The 19,998-nt window shown below is 44.0% G+C and overlaps 1 protein-coding gene across 2 annotated transcripts in view; it reads left to right on the forward strand.

Annotated features, from left to right (window-relative positions):
* Window positions 1-4,577: 4,577 nt before the first annotated feature.
* FRYL (FRY like transcription coactivator) overlaps window positions 4,578-19,998 on the forward strand; it is a 262,703-nt gene continuing 247,282 nt past the window's right edge. Inside the window, exon 1 of one of the 2 annotated variants that reach the window (XM_080646343.1) lies at window positions 4,578-4,803. The gene's annotated coding sequence lies outside the window, so the exon portion shown is untranslated. The remainder of the gene's footprint in view (window positions 4,804-19,998) is intronic. The other variant, XM_080646344.1, reaches the window with a different exon arrangement.

Here is a 19,998-nt window from a genome sequence, read left to right on the forward strand (position 1 = left end):
CTCCCTTCCTCTCTGAAATCAACAAAAAATATATATATACTAGAGGCCTGGAGCACGAAATTTGTGCACGGGGCAGAGTGTCCCCTCCACCCAGCTTTCACCCTCTCCAGTCCGAGACCCCTCAGAGGATGTCTGACTGAGGGTTAGGCCTGATCCCGGGGATTGGGCCTAAACCAGCAGTCAGACATCCCTCTCACATCCTGGCTCCTAACCGCACACCTGCCTGCCTGCCTGATCACCCCTAACTTCCCCCTGCCCAGCCTGATCACCCCTAACTTCCCCCCGCCCAGCCTGATCACCCCTAACTGCCTCTGCCTGCTGGCCTGATTGCCCCTCCCTGTCCCCCCCCCCCCCCCCCCGCCGGCCTGATCACCCCTAACTGCCTCTGCCTGCTGGCCTGATTGTCCCCAACTACCCACCCCCGCCGGGCTAGTCGCCCCCAACTGCCTGACCTGTTGGCCTGGTCGCCCCTCACTGCCCCCTCCTGCCAGCCTGGTCGCCCCCAACTGCCCCCCCCCTCTGCTGGCCTGGTTGTCCCTAACTGCTCCCCTCTGCCAGCCTATTCTCCCCAACTGCCCTCCCCCCACTGGCCTGGTTGTCCCTAACTGCCACCCCTGCCGGCCTGGTCACCCCATACTGCCTGCTGTTGGGTTGTTTGGTTGTTCCTCACTAACCCCCGTGCTGGCCTGGTTGCCCCATGCAGCCTGTTCAGTTGTCCATCCAGTTGTTTCGGTTGTGAGGGCCCCTTGCTTTTTATATATATGGATATATTTTAAAAAGCTATTATAGTCATATTGGTGCATTGGGGAAATATTTCTTTTTAAAATATGGGGATTTGGCTTAGAGATGGGAAATGAAGGTAGTAGATAAAGTACCTCTGAAGGGGAAAGTGTAAGTTGTAAATTTCTCCATAGAAATTGGGGCTATGTTCACTGAACATTCTTAAGAATTACCTACATGTTGGAAGCTCTAGGTTTGCAGACTTTCTAAATTCTTTCTCAGTGTGAAATGCCAATAGGAATATTAGTAACAGGAGGCTGAGTGTATGAGCTAGAAAGTGATAAATAATCCTATTGTGGGCAAGTGTGAAATAGAGAAAAAGTAATCCTATCTATTAAAGAGGGAATATGCTAATTGACCATCACTCCATCACAAAGATGGCTGCACCCACAGCTGAGGCCAAGTTCCCTTAAGGAGCCTTAACGAGCAATCAGCAGGGACCTGAGGCTACACCCTCCTCTGCCCCCGTGGGGCTTGACAGGGGACCTCAGGCTGTGCCCCCCAATTGGCAGGGCTTGACAGGGGACCTCAGGCCGTGCCCCCCGCCCTGGTGTCAGGCTGGGGGCCCTCAGGCTGCGTCTCCTGCCTTGGCACCAGGCCGGGGGACCTCAGGCCTGGACCCCTGCCCTGGTGCCAGGCCAGGGGACCTGAGGCCATGCCCCCTGCCCAGCAGGGCTTGATGGGGGAGCTCAAGGTGCGCTTCCCGTCCTGGTGCTGGGCTAGGGGACCTCAGGCTGCTCCTCCCACCCCAGTGCCAGGCCAGGGGTCCCCAGGCCATGTCCCCCACCAGTTGGGGATTGACAAGGGACCTCAAGCTGCACCCCCCCAAGCACTGGGCCAGGGGACCTGAGGCTGCACCCCCCTGCCTGGCAGGGCTTGACAGGGGACCTCAAGGTGCACCCCCAGTGCTGGGTTGGAGGAACTCAGGCTGTGCCCCCCACCCAGCGCGGCTTGATGGGGGATCTGAGGCTGCGCCCCCCTGCCAGTGGGGCTTCATGGGGGACCTAATGCTGCGCCCCCATCCCAGTTCCGGGCCAGGGGACCTCAGGCCATGCCCCCCACCCAGCGGGGGCTTGACAGGGGATCTCAGGCTGTGTTCACCTGGTGGGGCTTGACGGGGGACCTCAAGGCACGCCCCCCACCACATCTGGGGGACCTCAGGCCACGCCCCCCATCCTGGCACCAGGCCTGGGGAACTGAGGCTACACCCCCTGCCCGGCGGTGCTTGACAAGGGTGGGACTGGCCAGGTCTGGATGTAGCCCAATTTGGGGGGGGGGCGCCCGGTTTTGGGTCTCATGTGATTTTGAGGTGCATGTGGGTGGGCAGGGAATTGACTCTGGGTCCTGCTTTTAATGTGCACGAATTTTTGCACCAGGCCACTAGTATAAATTATATTCGTAAGGTGATGATCTCAGCATGGTTGTTTAAATGTAAGGAAGAGAATCTGGAGATTACTGTAGACTGTCCTCTGGAGTTATGAGTCCAATGTGCTAGTAGTGTAACAAAACAATCTGGTCATCATAGAGCAGGACTTGAAAACATCACCTAGACCTTAAACAAAAACCTGCAGTTGTGTAACTCATCTGAAATACTAGATGTATTTATTTCAAGAAAATTATATGAGACATTAAAATATAGAATATCCTTATCCTGATTATATTATAATATAGATTCTCAGAACCCAGAAACAGTCTCAAAGCTTGAGAGGAGTAAATCAGGAGAAAACCAGGAGTATTACTTTACCTTCGCTGTAGGGAGAATTGTCAAAAACCTAACAGAATAGGCTGGAAATAGGGGTTTAGTTATAGACACTTAATAACTGTGAAGTATATATAGTGACCCAGTGCACGGATTTGTGATCATTAAAAGGAAATTAATTAGAAGGTGGCCAGCACGGTGGGACTGGGCAAGATGGGCCTGACATGCCCTGGAGCCAACCTCCCGTGTTCCCTCCCTGGCGTCTGCGGAGTGAGCAGGGTCCCTCCGGCAGTTGGGGTTCCTCTGCCTGGCCTGCAGGGATTGGGCTGAAACCTGCTGACATCTCCTGAGGGGTCTTGGAGTGCGAGAGGGCACTCTGCAAAGATGCTGTCCTACAGGGTGTGGAACGCAAACGCAAGTATGCAGTAAACCAGATTTGGGGCCGACAGTGCCCCAGCAATAACATAACCCATGGCCAAAGGTGGAATCGTGTGGTCCTGCGAGGAATCGGGCTCCCTCCTCGCTGGTTTCGGTGCATCACGGGAGAACTGCCACTGCCAAGTCACTGCAGCTTGGCAGCTTCTGCGTGGAGCATCTACCCCCTGGTGGTCAGTGCGCGTCATAGTGACTGATTGGATGGTCAGACACTTAGCATATTAGCCTTTTATATGTATAGATAATCCAGATATTTCCCTGTCTCTTGCCCTCACCACCTACAATGTTTCCCTTTTCTTACTCTTTGATATTAATGGGTATCCCCAGGAGATTTTTCACCTGCTCTCACGGAAAAGTCCTATTGACTATGGATGTTTATGTCCCTGTCTGTCACTAACCCCCCTTCTAGGGCACTGCTGAGTACTGCCACTTTCTTGGCACCACTGGGTTCCGCTGAGCTATCGCTGCAAATGTACTGAAATATTCTGAGCTCCAAAGTGTCAAACTTAATTGGAAAATTTAAACATTTTCTCCTAACATTCTTAGATGGGTATCAAAAGCACTTGACCATACCCAATTTTTAGTAGTCACTACCCTTCTGGTTCTTACAGCTCCAGTGGGAAAGTGGGGACATCCCTTAAGGAATGATCTCTCCAGGGCAGATCCCTCCAGGCTGCTGCAGAACCTCTCTTTCCAGGCTTGAGGTTTTGCTGCAGGGTTGCTCTTCCAGTGCCAGGGCCCCTCTTCCCCTCAAGGAGTAGCCTTCTCCTGCCGCTTGGGCTCAGCCTGGGCTCCCTCTGGTACAGTTCTAGCAAGGGGGGACTGACGTCGTCAACTTGAAGTTGGCGTGAGGGGACCATCTACTCAGTCTTTTCAGAAGAGTAACTTAACTCTCGTGGAAAACGTTAATAAAACACAAAGAACGTGAATTAAACGGAACTTTTAAAAGACAGTATTTTAATATTTTAAATGAATGAATGCGAGACAAGGACACCTCCAGGTTTGCAGATAGCTTAATTAAAGCTCTTCGGGGTTGGGAAATGCAATGGAATCGATGGTAGGAGCGGGGTGGATGGTGAGTGAAAACTTGTTCAGTAAATCTCAGGAGGAGTTAGCACTAGAGTTTCAGGTATTCTAATTCATTGTAACCACTCCATTCACTGGATGAGATTCCAGCTCGGGAAATATTATTCATCTGGAGAAGATTTTGAATTTTTCTCTTCTCCTTTTCCGGCTTTCTCCAATACAGGTTGTGATTTTGTCCCTATCAACATTTAAAGGGAAAGGCGCTTAGGAAAAGGCAAAGTAGGGAGGACTTTGAGACTGTATCTCTCGAACCCGTAAAGGGAGAGCGATAATGGGTAAGGGGCGTGCAGACTAACTCCTTCCTTGCCCAATCAGGTGCACAGGAAGATGTCTTTTTACCAATAAAAATAAAGTTCGCTTTCCGGAGGCGGGAGGGTGAGCCTTGACTGCCAGTTCTCCAAAGCAACGATAGAGTAGAAGACAGAGAGTGATTAGAAGCAGGACCAACCCGGGGAAAGGGGCTGGGTGGGGTGGGGATAGCTCTGAGCGGCGGCTGGACTGGCCAGTGGAGTGCGAAAATTGCTGTTCCTGTTGTAGTGTTTTTCGCCAATCAGCAAGGTGAGGGAGTGGGCGGGGCGGGGAAGGGGTGGTAAGAGCTCGCAGCACAGGCGAGCGCCCGTCGGGCTCGGGGGAGAGAGAGCAATCCGGTTAAAATCAGAAGCGGAGGGAGGTTTAACCACGGATCGGTTCCGATCGGATTATTCCTTAAAGGGGACGCGCCATTGTCAAGAGAACGGAGCCTGGGGCCCGAGGGCGGGGACCAGCGGCGCTTGAGGAGGCAGCTGCACCTGGACTGGGGACGGGTAGGTGTTGCTTGGGGAAAGGCGCTACATTTCACTTTCTCTTCCAGCCCCTGGGGCAGGCGCCGAGGTGCCCGCCGACCGGCGGCCCCAGCCCTGGCGGGAGACGAGGTCGCTGGCCCTCGCCCGGCTGTCCGATGGAAGCCGAGGGAGAAGCGGGCCAGGATGGCTGGCAAGCTGCTCCTCCTGAGCCAAGACTCATAACGGACACTAAGCTCAGCCCCCGCCTCAACCGAAAACCCGCCGGGTCCTCGGGGAGCGCCGCGCGCCCGGCTCCCCCGCGCGCCCGGCTCCCTTCGTGCGCGCCCCCTTCCCTTCGCGCGCCCGCCTCCCCTAGCGCGCGCCGCCTCCTCTTGGACTCCGGGAGCCGCCGGGCAGGGAGGAAGGCGGTGGTGGCGAGGCGGAGGGAGGTCGGCGGCCACTGGTTCGCTGCCCTGGCCGTGAAGGGTGGACCGAGGAGCAAACTTGGTGCGGCAGCTGGCAGCCCCGGGCGGAAGGGGTGCTGGAGACCGGTGGAGCGCGCGGAATAGCCTGCCCTGCCCAGCATTGTCCCTCTTTTCCTTTGGTCTCTCCGCCCACTGCTGGCGGTAGTTGGGAGGGGTGCGGATGCGGGCGCTGTGCCCGCGTCGCTACGGGTCTGCTGTGCACCCCCAGACCCAGAGCTTTCCCGAGCTGGAGTGGCCCAATCCACGCCGCAGACACCGCCCGAGGGCGGTTCGGGCCTGCTGAGTAAAGACGCTGCTCTGAGTCCGCACCTTCGCCGGCTGCCTGGGCACTGAGCTCTTCTTGCAACTTTTCTTTGCGGATTGATGGAAGTTGTGGCTTCTGGGCGGCAGGTTCTTGGGGCGTAAGCTGGTTTCCTGCGTCCTGGAGAGGCTGATTTCTAGGGAAAAATGGTTCTTGATTGCTGTCGGTCTCCTTCCCATCCCTGTTTCATTCCTCGGCACTTAAAATATTTTCTCTTGTGCATTTGCAATTATATGGGAGCATTAAACTCTCTCAGATCAAGATAACTTGGGAAAAAAAGGGGGGGGGGGGAGGTGATGGAGAGGTCAAGAGTTCCCTGTAGAGCCAAACTTGCCTTAACCTTTGAACTGTGGAAAGTATCACCCCAACTTACTTGAGGTTCTTTTAGAAGGAAAAGGAAAAAAAGAAAACAGAAAACCAGGTTGCTAGAGTCTATGAGATTAGGAAAACATAGACTTTTGATAGAAATAGTTTTCTAAAATGCAGTTCTGCCTAGCAGATATCTTCTATTATTAATTTCTTTTTCTTCTTATAAAAGGTAAAGTTAATTTCTGCTATTGAACTCATAGGCATTCGTAACAGCAACTTTTACTATTAGTAAAACAAGTATAAAAGGTTTTTTCATCTTGAGCATTAGTGCTGTGCTGTACCTGTCGATACTTGCTAAAGAAATCATATTTAGAAACAGCACATTCCTTGTTAGAGACCTTATTTAGAAAAGGAATGTTTTCATAAGCATTCATTTTTGACAGTTTCTTGTACATACTTAGTAGAGTACTTGCATGTGCAAGTTACAATCCTATAAACAATGTAGCAAAGTAGTTGTGGGTATGTTATTCTGTAGTCTTTTTTTTGTTTTGTTTTTGTTTTTGCTACTCAAAGAATAACATTCCATCCAGTCTTTTCTTCCATTCTGAGTGATTTTTGTAAAATTACTTATGTAGAAGAGTGAATTTTGTCGGAACACCTGGCCCAGTGTTGTAATTTTTTTAAAGCAATACTAACAACTTTACAAAGTGTTGATTAACGCACTATTTAGTAACTTTCTGAGTGATATGAAACATGATAAGTTAACAGACTCAGCAGTAACAAAGGAGAAACGCTACTTGGGAGAGGAGGGGAGAGAGATAGAAACATCATGAGAATCAACATCAATCAACATTCACTTTCGGCTGCCGGCTGCCTCCTGCACGTCGCCTACTGGGGATGGATCCCGAAACCCAGGGCATCCGACCGGTTGACCTCTTGGTGCACGGGTCCACGCTCAACCACTGAGCCACACCACCCGGTGGCAGTATTATTGACTATATTCCCTATGCTGTAGTAATTCTGATAGTAACTGGTATTGTTACATCTAATAACCACCTCCAACCCCCACCCCTCTTAATCCTCTGATAAGGATGATAAGGATGGCAGGCAAACCTGCAGGCATAATAATCCTTTCCCCCATTTCATGGTAGAAAGTAGAAAATTAAAACACGTTTCCAAATTTCTATCTTGGTTTACTTACCAATTTATTTAAATAGTACAGGAGAGAATTTCTGAACTTTTAAAAAAGCACATATAAAGAAGACATTCAGAAATAATTATCTTTGAAATATCTAGGTTGTATTTCCTGGAAAACATTTTTCTTGTGAGCTTTTCACATTTTAAAAAAACACATTGTCTTATGTATAGACATTACCAAGACATTTCTCGAGTTGTGAACTCTCTTGAGATTCTTGGGAACTAGGACTGCCTTCCGTTTCTGTGCAAATTCACTGTGTCACCTAGTGCCTTTCTTGTGCCCAGTAAATGTGTTGTCTTAGGTTTTTGTGACAGAAAAAGATGATGTTCTATACAGGCTGCTTGAAGTACTTATTTATTTTTATTTTTTAATAAACACCTGTACAATTGGTTCAGTGACTGTGGGAAACTATATTAACTTCTTTGTTCTCTGTACAGATATGTGATTTAATTGTTTATTGTTATATCTGTTCCACAGTCATCTTTTGTGACAGTGATAGCTCATTGTCACAATTATTAGAACTAGGTTTAATCTGTCAACAACTGTTGAGTACCCATTTATTTAAGGAATATTATGGGAAGATAAAGTAGAAATGGATGACAGTCATTACTCTCAAAGGTATACAGTTTAATGGGAAATTGCAAAATTAACATCCATAAGAAAAAGACTGTATCTCAGTACAGTGACAAGTGCAGAGTAACATCGACACACGATTGATGCCAAAATGGTAAAGGAATAGTGGAATAATAGAAGAAACCTAGGTGAGGTTGGAAAGTTTTCATTGCTTTGTGTAACAGACATTCTCGTCCTCCACCCTCTCCCCTTTGGTGACCATCAGCTTGTTTTCTATATCTGTGGGTCTGTTTTTGTTTGTTTTGTTTACTCATTTATTTTGTGTGTGTTTTTTAGATCCTACATGTGAGAGAGATTTTATGTATTTTTAAATAAATTTAAAAATAAAGTATGTTTGGGGGTTGGCTGGGTGTGTGTTCTCTACTTGAACTATTTTTATCTATAATATATTAGGGGGGCAGAGCATGTGCTCTGTATTTCAACTATTGTTACCTCACCAGAGGGATCATCCCAGCTGAAATGTCACCTTGTCTGCAAGCTTTACTTCTGTTCTCCTAATCATGAGTGACTGCTCTTTCCTCTTGCTCCTGTAAAACCCTTTTACAGCACAAGCCACACTCTGACCTATAGCATGGTTATGTGGGTATTTCTTCCTTAGGTTTTGGACTTTGGTAAAGACCATTTATAAAAGTTAGAGGCCCTCCCTTCCCACCCTACCTTCTTACTGTTGCCTAAAGTACTTGAGCAGTTTTATTAAACCACTAGTATTCTATAAAAACCATAAGCTGTATAGAAGTTAAAAACAATTATATTTGGGGGTGGTGGTGAATGTATGTTTGTTTAGAGGGAAAAAGATCTTTATTTTTCTTACCACCAAAGTGTCACATGCTCATTGAAAAATATTAGTATGAAAGAAATGTATTATTTATAAATTAAAAGTACTCCTGTAGCACTGCCCTTATCACATAACTATTGGTAATGTTTTGGTGTTTATTCTTTGTCCCCCCTCCCCTTTTTTTTTATTACCTTTAGATAGGCTGCCTTAAACTATCATATTTGACAATTTTAATTAGTAAGTTGTATTTACTGGGAATGGAAAAAGGTAATCAATTTTTATACTCTTATTAATTTTTTCAGGCTCAGTAATTTTTTTTTTCACCTTTTCTTGAGTTATAAAGCTGCCACCGGTATGTTTGTATTCCAAAATAGACCTCATAATCATTTCAAAAATTGATCAAAACCTGTGTCCCTGAATAGTATCTGCCTTTACGCTAAAATACATTTGGAATATATGCTCTAAGCATATTCTCTTCTCATTCCTTGATTTTTCTCATCTCTAGAGAACATTACACTTATTTTGAAACTGCAACAGGCACTTCTCCTGGTAGCCACAGAAGGAAGGTACAGAAGGCTTTACTCTACCAGGAAGTTGCTCATAAAAAAGGGAGCTACAGTTTAGGCTGATGAACTAGGTGATAAGATTCTATTGTTTAAGTGCTTCATAAGGCTGGCCCAGAGGGAAAAAAAGGGTTTCCCAGAGGTTCCTAAATAGAAATCCCAGCTGCAAGCACAACCAGGTGGCCTAATTAGCTGATAAATCTCCATTCATTCAGCACATCTTTATTGAGAATTGCACCTACTTTGTGCACCATGGGAGGCGTTGAGCTAAACGTTGAAGATGAGGTTAAGTCTGTCTCCACCACAAGTTATGAGCTCCTCTGACTAGGATCCTCAAATAGACATAATGTGCATGTGGACTCAAGGCAGGGAAAGCCAAGTGCCAGCTTAGGTGAGTTTGTTATTCATGCTTGTTTATTGTTCTATGTAGCTTCTTCCAGAATATCCTAGCAAACAAACCTGGTCTTCCCTAGGAGGTGGATCGGGGTCCGTGGAGCCTGTTGCATTAAATGTATGAGCACTAGATTTATTTATTTTTTTAATTCTGCTCTTCCCATGATGTGGCAAAATACTTCTGGAATTCTACAAACATTGGTGTGCCTTTCCATGTACCCTCCAGGGATCATTCATTTCAAAGATGCTGTTAGGAGACTACATTTGTCTTCTAGCAAATAATTCACATTTCGCCAATAGAGTATTAACACATTCTTTTAAACCCAAAATACTATAATAAATAGATGCCTTTATCAATAATGTTACACAATTAATTATTTTGAAAAATCACTTGTATGAAAATAAAGTGTGAAGTATTTTTAACTTTTAGAAAATGGACGCCCCTACCTCCCCGCCATGCTTGTGGCTTAATCAGTGTATTTGTGGTAAGCGACTGGATTGTCAAGTAAGGGACCTGGTATGACTGTTAGTGATGGAATCAACGAGGCCAGGAAGACTAACAGACGGGTGCATCCTATGGAGTTTGACCATAATGCCCCAGTTAATGAATTTATCAAGTTTTGTATAAAGTCAGAGTTTTAAAATAACAGCTTTATTGAGAGATAATTTATATACCATACAACTCATCTGTTTAAAGTGTACAGTATTCAGTGGTTTTTAGTATATTTCAGAATTGTGCACCACCACCACAGTTTTAGAATTTTTTCGTCACTCCATCACATTCCCATCCTCCCTCCCTAGCCCTAGGCAAGCACTAATCTATATTCCATCTCTATACATTTGCCTGTTCCGGACATTTTATATACATGGAGAATTATATTTTAATGTGCCTTCCTGTATAAATTGGTCCCTCTCAATGTGTATTAACCCTAGGAGTGGAGAGGGTCTATCATGATGTGTGTAGCTCCAACTATAAAAAGATTTTTCTTTAAAAGGGAATTTATCTAAATCCTTATTCTACCTCAGCATGGAGAGTAATGGGAAAAGAGATCACACCTCCGCGCCCCCATGAATATCAAAAGACTCATTTTGGTGACACATCTTTATATTCATTTAATCATTTGGTGAGTCTCTTCAAGTAAACAATTTATGTCTCGAGTTCGCATACTGGACTTAAATAAAGGACAGTACTTTAAAAGAAGTGGAAAGTACTTAGTAAGTTCTAATCATTGCTGAATACAATGTGCTGTTTACTTATTGATTCAAAATGTTGTGTTGTGCAACTCACCATTTATTTGATCAAAAATCGTGCTTCCTGGGTTGATCATGATGAAATTTCATGTGCCCTTGCACAATGCAGGTGACCTCGTAGGCACCTAAGTGCTTATTGATTGCCTGATCACTATGACCATAGATATTTTCATCAGCTCTCCTAGTCCTAATTCTTCATCTTGTAATAATAAGAGTAGCTAAATGTATTGAGTGCTTACTAAATAATGTGATATGTACTTATATGTACTGTCTTTTAAGGTAAAATGATACAGTTTATTTTTGAGAATTTCCTGTAATTATCTCCATTGATAATTTTACAGGCTTCTGATCATTTCTTTGTCTTTTTAAGATTATTGTGAATGGCCATTTTCTATCAAACCTGAGCCACTGCTTTCTCCATTTCTCCAGGAGCTGTCAACGTATGGTTTTTCACCCACTGCATCTGCTGTTGGGTGACAGCAATTGTAAGACCCATCTCTATTTCAGAGCATCCATACATCAGAGAGGTTAAAGTGGTGTTTTTTAAGGGTGTCAGGGACTTGAGAAAGGGATATCAGTTTTTTTACTGATTGCAATGCAGCGTCATTTTTTAGGTCATTAAAATATTTGCGTGTAGCCCTGGCCTGTGTGGTTCAGTTGGTTGGACATTTCCCATGCATCCAGGGGTTGCCGGTTCATTCCTGGTCAGGGCATGTGACCCGATAGCTGGCTTGATCCCCTGGTAGGGGATGTGTAGGAGGCAGCCGGTCGATGTTTCTCTCTCTGTATTATTTTTGGTATGTCTCCATTTCATGCTAATATTCAGATGTGATATAATTTAGTTCAATACCGAAGAATGATGGAAAGGTAATTTAAATGCAGTTTTCCGTTTTGTTCTCCATTAAAAAATTTAAGATGGATTATGCTCTCTATTATAAAATAGCATTGGTGGTTCGATTTATGTGCCGCAGAAGAACCTCCGGATATTAGTCTCCTTAGTCAGCAATATACAGACCATCATTTCTTGGTGAAACCATTTCTTTCTAAATTATGTCTGGTTTTAGAGTTGCCTTGCTTATTCCTTTACTGTTAGCTCTCTCGCTTTTTATTTTTTTTAAATATACTTTTCAATTTATTTCCGTGAAGAGGGGAGGGAGGAATAGAGAGAGAGAAACATCAATGATGAGAGAGAATCATCATCGATTGGCTGCCTCCTACTGGGGATCGAGCCCGCAACCCGGGGCCTGTGCCCTGACCGGCAATCGAACTGTGACCTCCTGGGTTCATAGGTCTGTGCTCAATCACTGAGCCTCGCCAGCTGGGCAGCTGGATCTCTTTGTTTGCTCTCATCACACCTGTCTGTAGAAGTTTCCTTGCCTTTCTAATGTAACATTTTTAGTGTGCTGTGAGACTAGCACCCATGACCACACTTGTTGAATGGTGGGTACAAATGATAGAAGGCTCTGTGTGGGGAGCCCAGGGATGTCATGTGCATGGAGCAATAGTGCTAGGACCTTGTTATGTGGGTTTTTACTGCTTAGAGGACTCTTGCCTCTTTCCTGGTTTTGGACTATGTTTCTGATAAGTGATATTCTGGATAGCAGAAGGTGCTGTACAGGGTGGTGTAGATGTCTAATTTCCCCTAATAATGGTCCTCTTAATTTAGCCTTAAGTCTAACTTACGTGGATGCAGAATAATTCTTTTTCGCATGCCTTGATATTCTACTTCTTGGAAGACCCATCACAACCCCAAGTTTGTACACCAGGATACTTGCTGTAAAATAGAACCTAATATAACTAATAGAACCTAATATAGCAGAAACTAGAGGCCTTAAAGAACTGTGAAGATGCATGTAAAATGCCACATGTGCCATTATCTAGATATTTATATTTAAACTGGGTCTTTTGGCAATTTATTTTCTTTGAGGTAGAGTTATCTTCATAGATGTCCTTTTTTATGTTGTGTTGATGACAACTTAGACTTATGTCTTGTATTTAATATTCCCGGCAGTACTTACTATACTTTCAGTAAATACTGGTTAGGGTTTTAGTCATAGATTTCTTTATGGTTGTTTCACCTTTTCCTGTTGGAATTCAGAGTTATGTTTTTAGAGCGGGATGGGCTTGGGAATAATATGCTGCAGCTCTTACATTTTGTAGCTAAGAAATGAGATTGTGACTTGTTTGAACTGTGGACAGAATTGAGTTGTTGGTTTTTTATTCCTAGTCCAGTGTTTTTCCTGTTCTAGCATATACTTACCCAAGTAAAAAGTTTAAGGGATATATAGAATTTTAGACTTTTGTAGCCTCTATAACAGAAATTTTATGTTATACCTAGAAGTATAAAAATTTTGTCTGCATTTCTAATATGTGTAAGTTTGTTGTAAACTATATAGTACATATTATGTTCATAAGAAGAAATGAACAAAAATGAGATAAAGATGAAAAACATTTTAGAATGCATTATTTCCATGTTTTTGATTCCACTTAAAATATTAGTCATTTTTAAAACAAGTATGATTGAATGTCATTGCTTAAATAACTTTTTACTTTGAAATAATTATAGACTCGTGGGAAGTTGCAAAAATAGTACAGGGAGTCCTGTGTAACCTTCATTCAGCACCCCCTAGTATTTTTTTTTTTTGGCAGTTTTTTTTTCTTTTTGATTAAGGTATTACATATGTGTCCTTATTGCCCCATTGCCCCCCCACTCATGCCCTCACCCCCCTGTTGTCTGTGTCCATTGGTTAGGCTTATATGCATGCATACAAGTCCTTCGGTTGATCTCTCCTCCTTACCCCCACCCTCCCCTACCTTCCCTCTGAGGTTTGACTGTGTGATCGATGCTTCTCTGTCTCTGGATCTGTTTTTGTTCATCAGTTTATGTTGTTCATTATATTCCACAAATGAGTGAGGTCATGTGATATTTATCTTTCTCTGACTGGCTTATTTTGCTTAGCATGATGCTCTCCATTTCCATCCATGCTGTTGCAAATGGTAAGAGTTCCTTCTTTTTTTACTGCAGCGTAGTATTCCATTGTGTAGATGTACCACAGTTTGGTAATCCACTCGTCTGCTGATGGGTACTTAGGCTGTTTCCAAATCTTAGCTATGGTGAATTGTGCTGCTATGAACATAGGGGTGCATATATCCTTTCTGATAGTGTTTCTAGTTTCTTGGGATATATTTCTAGAAGTGGGATCACTAGGTCAAATGGGAGTTCCATTTTTAGTTTTTTGAGGAAACTCCATACTGTTCTCCATAGTGGCTGCACCAGTCTGCATTCCCACCAGCAGTGCACGAGGGTTCCATTTTCTCCGCATCCTCGCCAGCACTTGTCGTTTGTTGATTTGTTGATGATAACCATTCTGACAGGTGTGAGATGGTACCACATTGTCGTTTTGATTTGCATCTCTCGGATGATTAGTGACTTTGAGCATGTTTTCATATGTCTCTTGGTCTTCCTTCTGTCTTCTTTCGAAAAGTATCTATTTAGGTCCGTTGCCCCCTTTTGTTTTGGATCATTTATCTTCCTTTTATTAAGTTGTATGAGTTCCCTGTAAATGCTGGAGATTAAACCTTATCAGTGATAACATTGGCAAATATGTTCTCCCATGCAGTGGGCTTTCTTGTTGTTTTGTTGATGGTTTCCTTTGCTGTGCAAAAGCTTTTTATTTTGATGTAGTCCCATTTGTTTATTTTCTCTTTAGTTTGCATTGCCCTAGGAGCTGTATCGGTGAAGAAATTGCTTCAGCATATGTCTGAGATTTTGCTGCCTGTGGATTCCTCTAGTATTTTTATGGTTTCCCCTCTTATGTTTAAGTCCTTTATCCATTTTGAGTTTATTTTTGTGTATGGTATAAGTTGGTGGTCTAGTTTCATTTTTTTTGCATGTATCTGTCCAATTTTCCCAACACCCATTTATTGATGAGACTGTCTTGACTCCATTGTATGTTCATGCCTCCTTTGTCAAATATTAATTGAGCATAATGGTTTGGGTCGATTTCTGGGTTCTCTATTCTATTCCATGGATCTATATGTCTGTTCTTGTGCCAGTACCAAGCAGTTTTGAGAACAGTGGCTTTGTAATACAGCTTGATATCTGGTATGAGATCCCTCCTACTTTGTTTTTCTTTCTCAGGATTGCTGCAGCTATTTGGGGTCTTTTTTCATTCCAGATGAATTTTTGGAGAGTTTGTTGTAGGTCTGTGAAATATGCTGTTCGTATTTCAATGGGGAGTGCATTAAACCTATAGATTGCTTTGGGTAGTATGGACATTTTAATGATGTTGATTCTACCAATCCATGAACACGGTGTGTTCTTCCATCTGTTTAATTCTTCCTCTATTTCTTTTTTCAGTGTCCTGTAGTTTTCCACGTACAGGTCTTTTACCTCCTTAGTTAAGTTTTTTCCTAGGTATCTTAATTTTTTTGAGCACCCGCTAGTTTTAATATCTTACATAACATACCATTTAACATAATGTGACATTAAACTGGGAGACTGATGTTGGTACAATACTAGTCAGTAGCCATATTCAGATTTTATGGTTTTTAATGCACTCATTCGTGTGTGTGTGTGTGTGTTTCTATGTTTCTATGCAATTTGATAACATTTCATGTGTGGATTCATTTAACCACTACCACAATCAAGATATAGTACTCTTCTACCACTGCCAAGAAACATCCCTGTGCAGCTCAAGGTCACCTCCTTTCCCACCCTCCTCATCCCTATTTCCTGGCAGCCACTAATTTCTTTTCATCTCTGTAATTGTGTCATTTTGAGAATGTTACATAAATATGTAGAATCATCCTGAATGTAAACTTTTGAATCACTCAGCACATGCCCTAGAAAACCATCTAAGTTGTCATATGTATCAGTAGTTGATTTCTTTTTATTTCTGAGTAGTGTTCATTATATGGATGTACCACAGTACACAGTTTAACTATTCACCTGTTGAAGAACATATGAGTTTCCAGTTTGGGGCTATTATGAATAAAGTCATATAGATTTTTGTGAACAAAAGTTTTCCTTTCTCTCGGATAAATTTCCAAGAGTGCAATTGCTGGGTTGTATCATAAGCATGTTTAGTTTTATAAGTAACTGCCAGACTATTTTCCAGAGTGGCTGTATATTCCCACTGGCAATGTATGAAAGATCCAGTTTATCCATATGCTTGCCAGAATTTGATATTTTCACTATTTTAAAAATTTTAATCATTCAAATAGTTGTGTAGTGATATCTCATTGTGTTTTTAATTTGCTTTTTCTTAATGGGCAAATTTATTGTCTACTGAGCAAATTGGATTGTTTTTCATGGTTGAGTTTTGAGAGTTCTTTACATATTCTAGATAAAAGTCCTTGTCTGATAGATGGTTGGCACATTTCCCCCCCCCCCCCCCCATCTGAGGCTTGTCTTTTCATCCTTGTAAACCGGGTCTTCTATAGAGCAAAAAAGTTTCAAGTTTTCACGCACCACATTTAATAATATTTTTCTTGGATGAATTCCTCTTTTGGTGTTATGTCTGTGGACTGTCCACCTAGTCCTAGGTCTCAAAGATTTTTTCCTAAAAGTTGTATAATTTTACGTTTTACAGGATAACCACTTGCTTACCTTACAGTTTTTGATAAAGCCCTAGTATTGGTAACAGGCAGTTGCCAGTTCTGCCATTTTCTTATTGCTTGCTTTTATTTTGCTTCACTAATACCATGTTTAATATATTGTTTAATAGGCCTTTTTTAGGGGTAAAAATCTTTTAAAAATTCATTAGTGGGTGATAGTAATTCTAATGAGATCTGCCAATATACTTAATTGGGCCCATGTAAGCTGCAGGCTGTTGCCATATGCGGAGCGTGAACGAACAAGGGAAGGCATCACCAATGGCCCCTCCAAGGTGTGAAACTGCCACCTTTCCTTTAGGAGATACTGTGCTTGTGTATTCAGTGTCACAAGTAGGAACTCTTCCGAGTATTGTAAGGTAGAAGCTTAATACAGAGCATTATAATTGTTACAGGGCCCAGCAGCAGGTTTTAGGGTGCGGTACAGAGGTCCCCACAGGGGGAGCTGGAATCCAGAGTTTGTGCCGCATCTGCTGCACTTGCCTCCAGATGCCCTGGAAGCTGCCGGACGAGCCATAGCTGCAGCCCAGGGTTAGGAAGTCCCATCCAGGAGCCTCTGCTGCCACTGCCACTGCCACACAATTCTCGTCACCCTGGAAGCTGGAGAGTGGACATTGGAATGATGCTGTGGAGAGATCTTGTGTTTCGACAACTATGCTTGACCCTCAAAAAGCCAAAAAAGTGCTTTTCAAATTGCTCATAGGTGACTGGAGGTCCAGTGAGCCAATGTGTGGTATCCCGCCTACTTCACACAAACGCCATGAGGCTGCAAGTTGCCTGACACAGGACCAGGAGAGGGTGGTGTGGTCAGACTCACATATGGAATATCAGTAAAGCTCAAATTTCAAATTTAAGATAACATATATTAGTAATCTAGTATTTCCACCCCATTGGCTTGATCACCCTGCCTCTGAAGGATACATGTACTCCACTGTGAACATAATATATTTTGAATGATTAAGTAATGGGAGCATAGTAGGCCTGCTATGATTCTCCTCCCCACCCCCCAAATATTTAAAATGTATCTTTTATCTTCCAGTTTCTGAATCCATATACTTTCCTTTATAAATATACTAGAGGCCTGGTGCATGAAATTCGTGCATGGGGGTGTGTGTCCTTCAGCCCAGCCCGCACCCTCTCCAATCTGGGACCCCTCGAGGGATGTCCAACTGCCTGGGTCTAAACAGGCAGTCGGACATCCCTCTCACAATCCAGGACTGCTGGCTCCCAACTGCTTGCCTGCCTGCCTTCCTGATTGCCCCTAACTGCTTCTGCCTGCCAGCCTGATCACCCCCTAACCCAGCTGTGGGCAAACTACGGCCCGCGGGCTGGATCTGGCTTGTTTGGCTGTTTTATCCGGCCCGCGGAGCCGAAAGAGCAGAGGGTTCTCTTGCTCTCCCCTCCGCTCCTTTACTTTGAATTTATATTAGTTCACACAAACACTCCATCCATGCTTTTGTTCCGGTCCTCCGGTCCAGTTTAAGAACCAATTGTGGCCCTCGAGTCAAAAAGTTTGCCCACCCCTGCCCTAACCACTCCCCTGCCAGCCTGATTGATACCTACCTGCTCCCCTGCTAGCCTGTTTGCTCCTAACTGCCCTCCCCTGAAGGCCTGGTCACCCCTGACTGCCCTCCCCTGTAGGCCTGGTCACCCCTAACTGCCCTCCCCTGCAGGCTTGATCGCCCCCAACTGCCCTCCCTTGCAGGCCTGGTCACCCCTAACTGCCCTCCCCTGCAGGCCTGGTCACCCCTAACTGCCCTCCCCTGCAGGCCTGATCACCCCTAACTGCCCTCCCCTGCAGGCTTGATTGCCCCCACCCCCAACTGCCCTCCCTTGCAGGCCTGGTCCCTCCCAACTGCCCTCCCCTGCTGGCCTGATTGCCCACAACTGCTCTCCCTTGCAGGCCTGGTTCCTCCCAACTGCCCTCCCCTGCTGGCCTTCTTGAGGTGGCCATCTTGTGTCCATGTGGGGGCAGGATCTTTGACCACATGGGGGCAGCCATCTTGTGTGTTGGAGTGATGGTCAATCTGCATATTACTCTTTTATTAGATAGGATACAAGTATAAAATGTCACGGTTTTGGGAAGCACCATCAAATTCAGTCGATATTGTTCTTCCCTTACAGTTGGGACCTGAGTCTGCTAACACCTGCTTTCCCCAGCTTTCCCGGGAGAATAATGTAAAAAAGGTGGGCTTTCTCCTAGAACTGTGCTTTGGTGCCAGAGGCTCTACAGCCAGCAGTCATCACTCCTTTGCTATCCACCTGTCAAAAATAATTAAAGTTTGTTGTGTGTTATTGCATACTTTGGATTTTATTCCTGGGTGTAGCAAATTTTGGCACAAACCCCAAAATGAGACATACAGATATTCTTGCAAAGACTGGTTTTATATTATCTGTGTTGGGAATTGATTTAAAAGTCAATAAAATAAGTTGTGTGGAAACTTTTGAGTATATGCTCATGTGCATTTTTCTAGTGAGAGGTCCGTAGGTTCATCAGATTCTCAAAGCAGAGGCCATAATCCAGGAAATTAAAAGTGGCTGCTCTAGAGGTGTAAGTTCAATCACGAAATCTGCCAACCACTCAACACCAAGGCTTCTGCTGTCTTCACAGCCCCCTTCCCCGATCTCCAATCTGTATCTCCAACCTTTTTTAGGACATAAAAAGACAATTATTGTTACCCAAGTGTTTTGGGAAGAGCCAAGGAACATCATAGGTCATTATTATTATATGAGAAGGGATACCTGGAAATCAATTATATCGCCCCAGCAATCATTGCAAAAGGATATGTTCCCACAGCGTTGATGGGATCCTGACAAATAATGAGTTATATGTGTCAAGACATTAAAATGTTGATCTGAGTGCTAGAAATAGTTTCAGAAATAATTTATATGTTCAAATCTGGGACCTAAAATTGTACAATTTAGGAAGAAATCTACAAATTTAAATTCTGTAATCATCCAAAATTGGTAAGAGGATTAAGAGATACATAAATGCATTGGATTTTCACATCTTGTATGTCACCTTTTCACATGATTTTAGCCTTGTTTCTTTTTTTAAAAAAATATACTTTTTTATTGATTTCAGAGAGGAAGGGAGAAGGAGAGATAGAAACATCCATGAGGAGGGAGAATCATTGCTGGGCTGCCTCTTGCAGGCCCCCTACTGAGGATTGAGCCTGCAGCTCAGGCACATGCCCTGACTGGGAATCGAACTATGACCTCCCGCTTTATAGGTCGATGCTCTACCACTGAGCCACACTGGCCGGGCTAACCTTGTTTCTTAACATATGCTCTCTTCTTATACACCAAAGCCTAAGTGGAATGTAGCATGGAGTGTAGAGATTTAGAACCTTTCTTTAAACAGAATCATGCCCAGAGATCTCAGATAGAAAGTGATGAGAGGAGAGATGGTTTTGGTTGAATTAGGTGCCAAGAAAAGCCTTATTTTTTTTACAGTTTTCTTCAACACACACACGCGCGCACTCGCACACACATGCACACACATACCCTTCGAAGGGCTTTAGAAACAGGTCAGTGCAGGCTGTGCTATCTGAATCCTGGTTGTACTGGTTCAGTTCCACAAACACTTAGGATAGTATCTTCTATAAGCCCGGCAGTCTGGATTAAGTTATTTAAAACCTCTAGAGATGCCATGGGTGTCCTCGTACAATCTAATAAAGAGGGAATATGCTAATTGACCATCATCCCTCACA

Source organism: Plecotus auritus (genome assembly GCF_963455305.1).
Source record: "Plecotus auritus genome assembly, chromosome: 1".
Classification (NCBI taxonomy): domain Eukaryota; kingdom Metazoa; phylum Chordata; class Mammalia; order Chiroptera; family Vespertilionidae; genus Plecotus; species Plecotus auritus.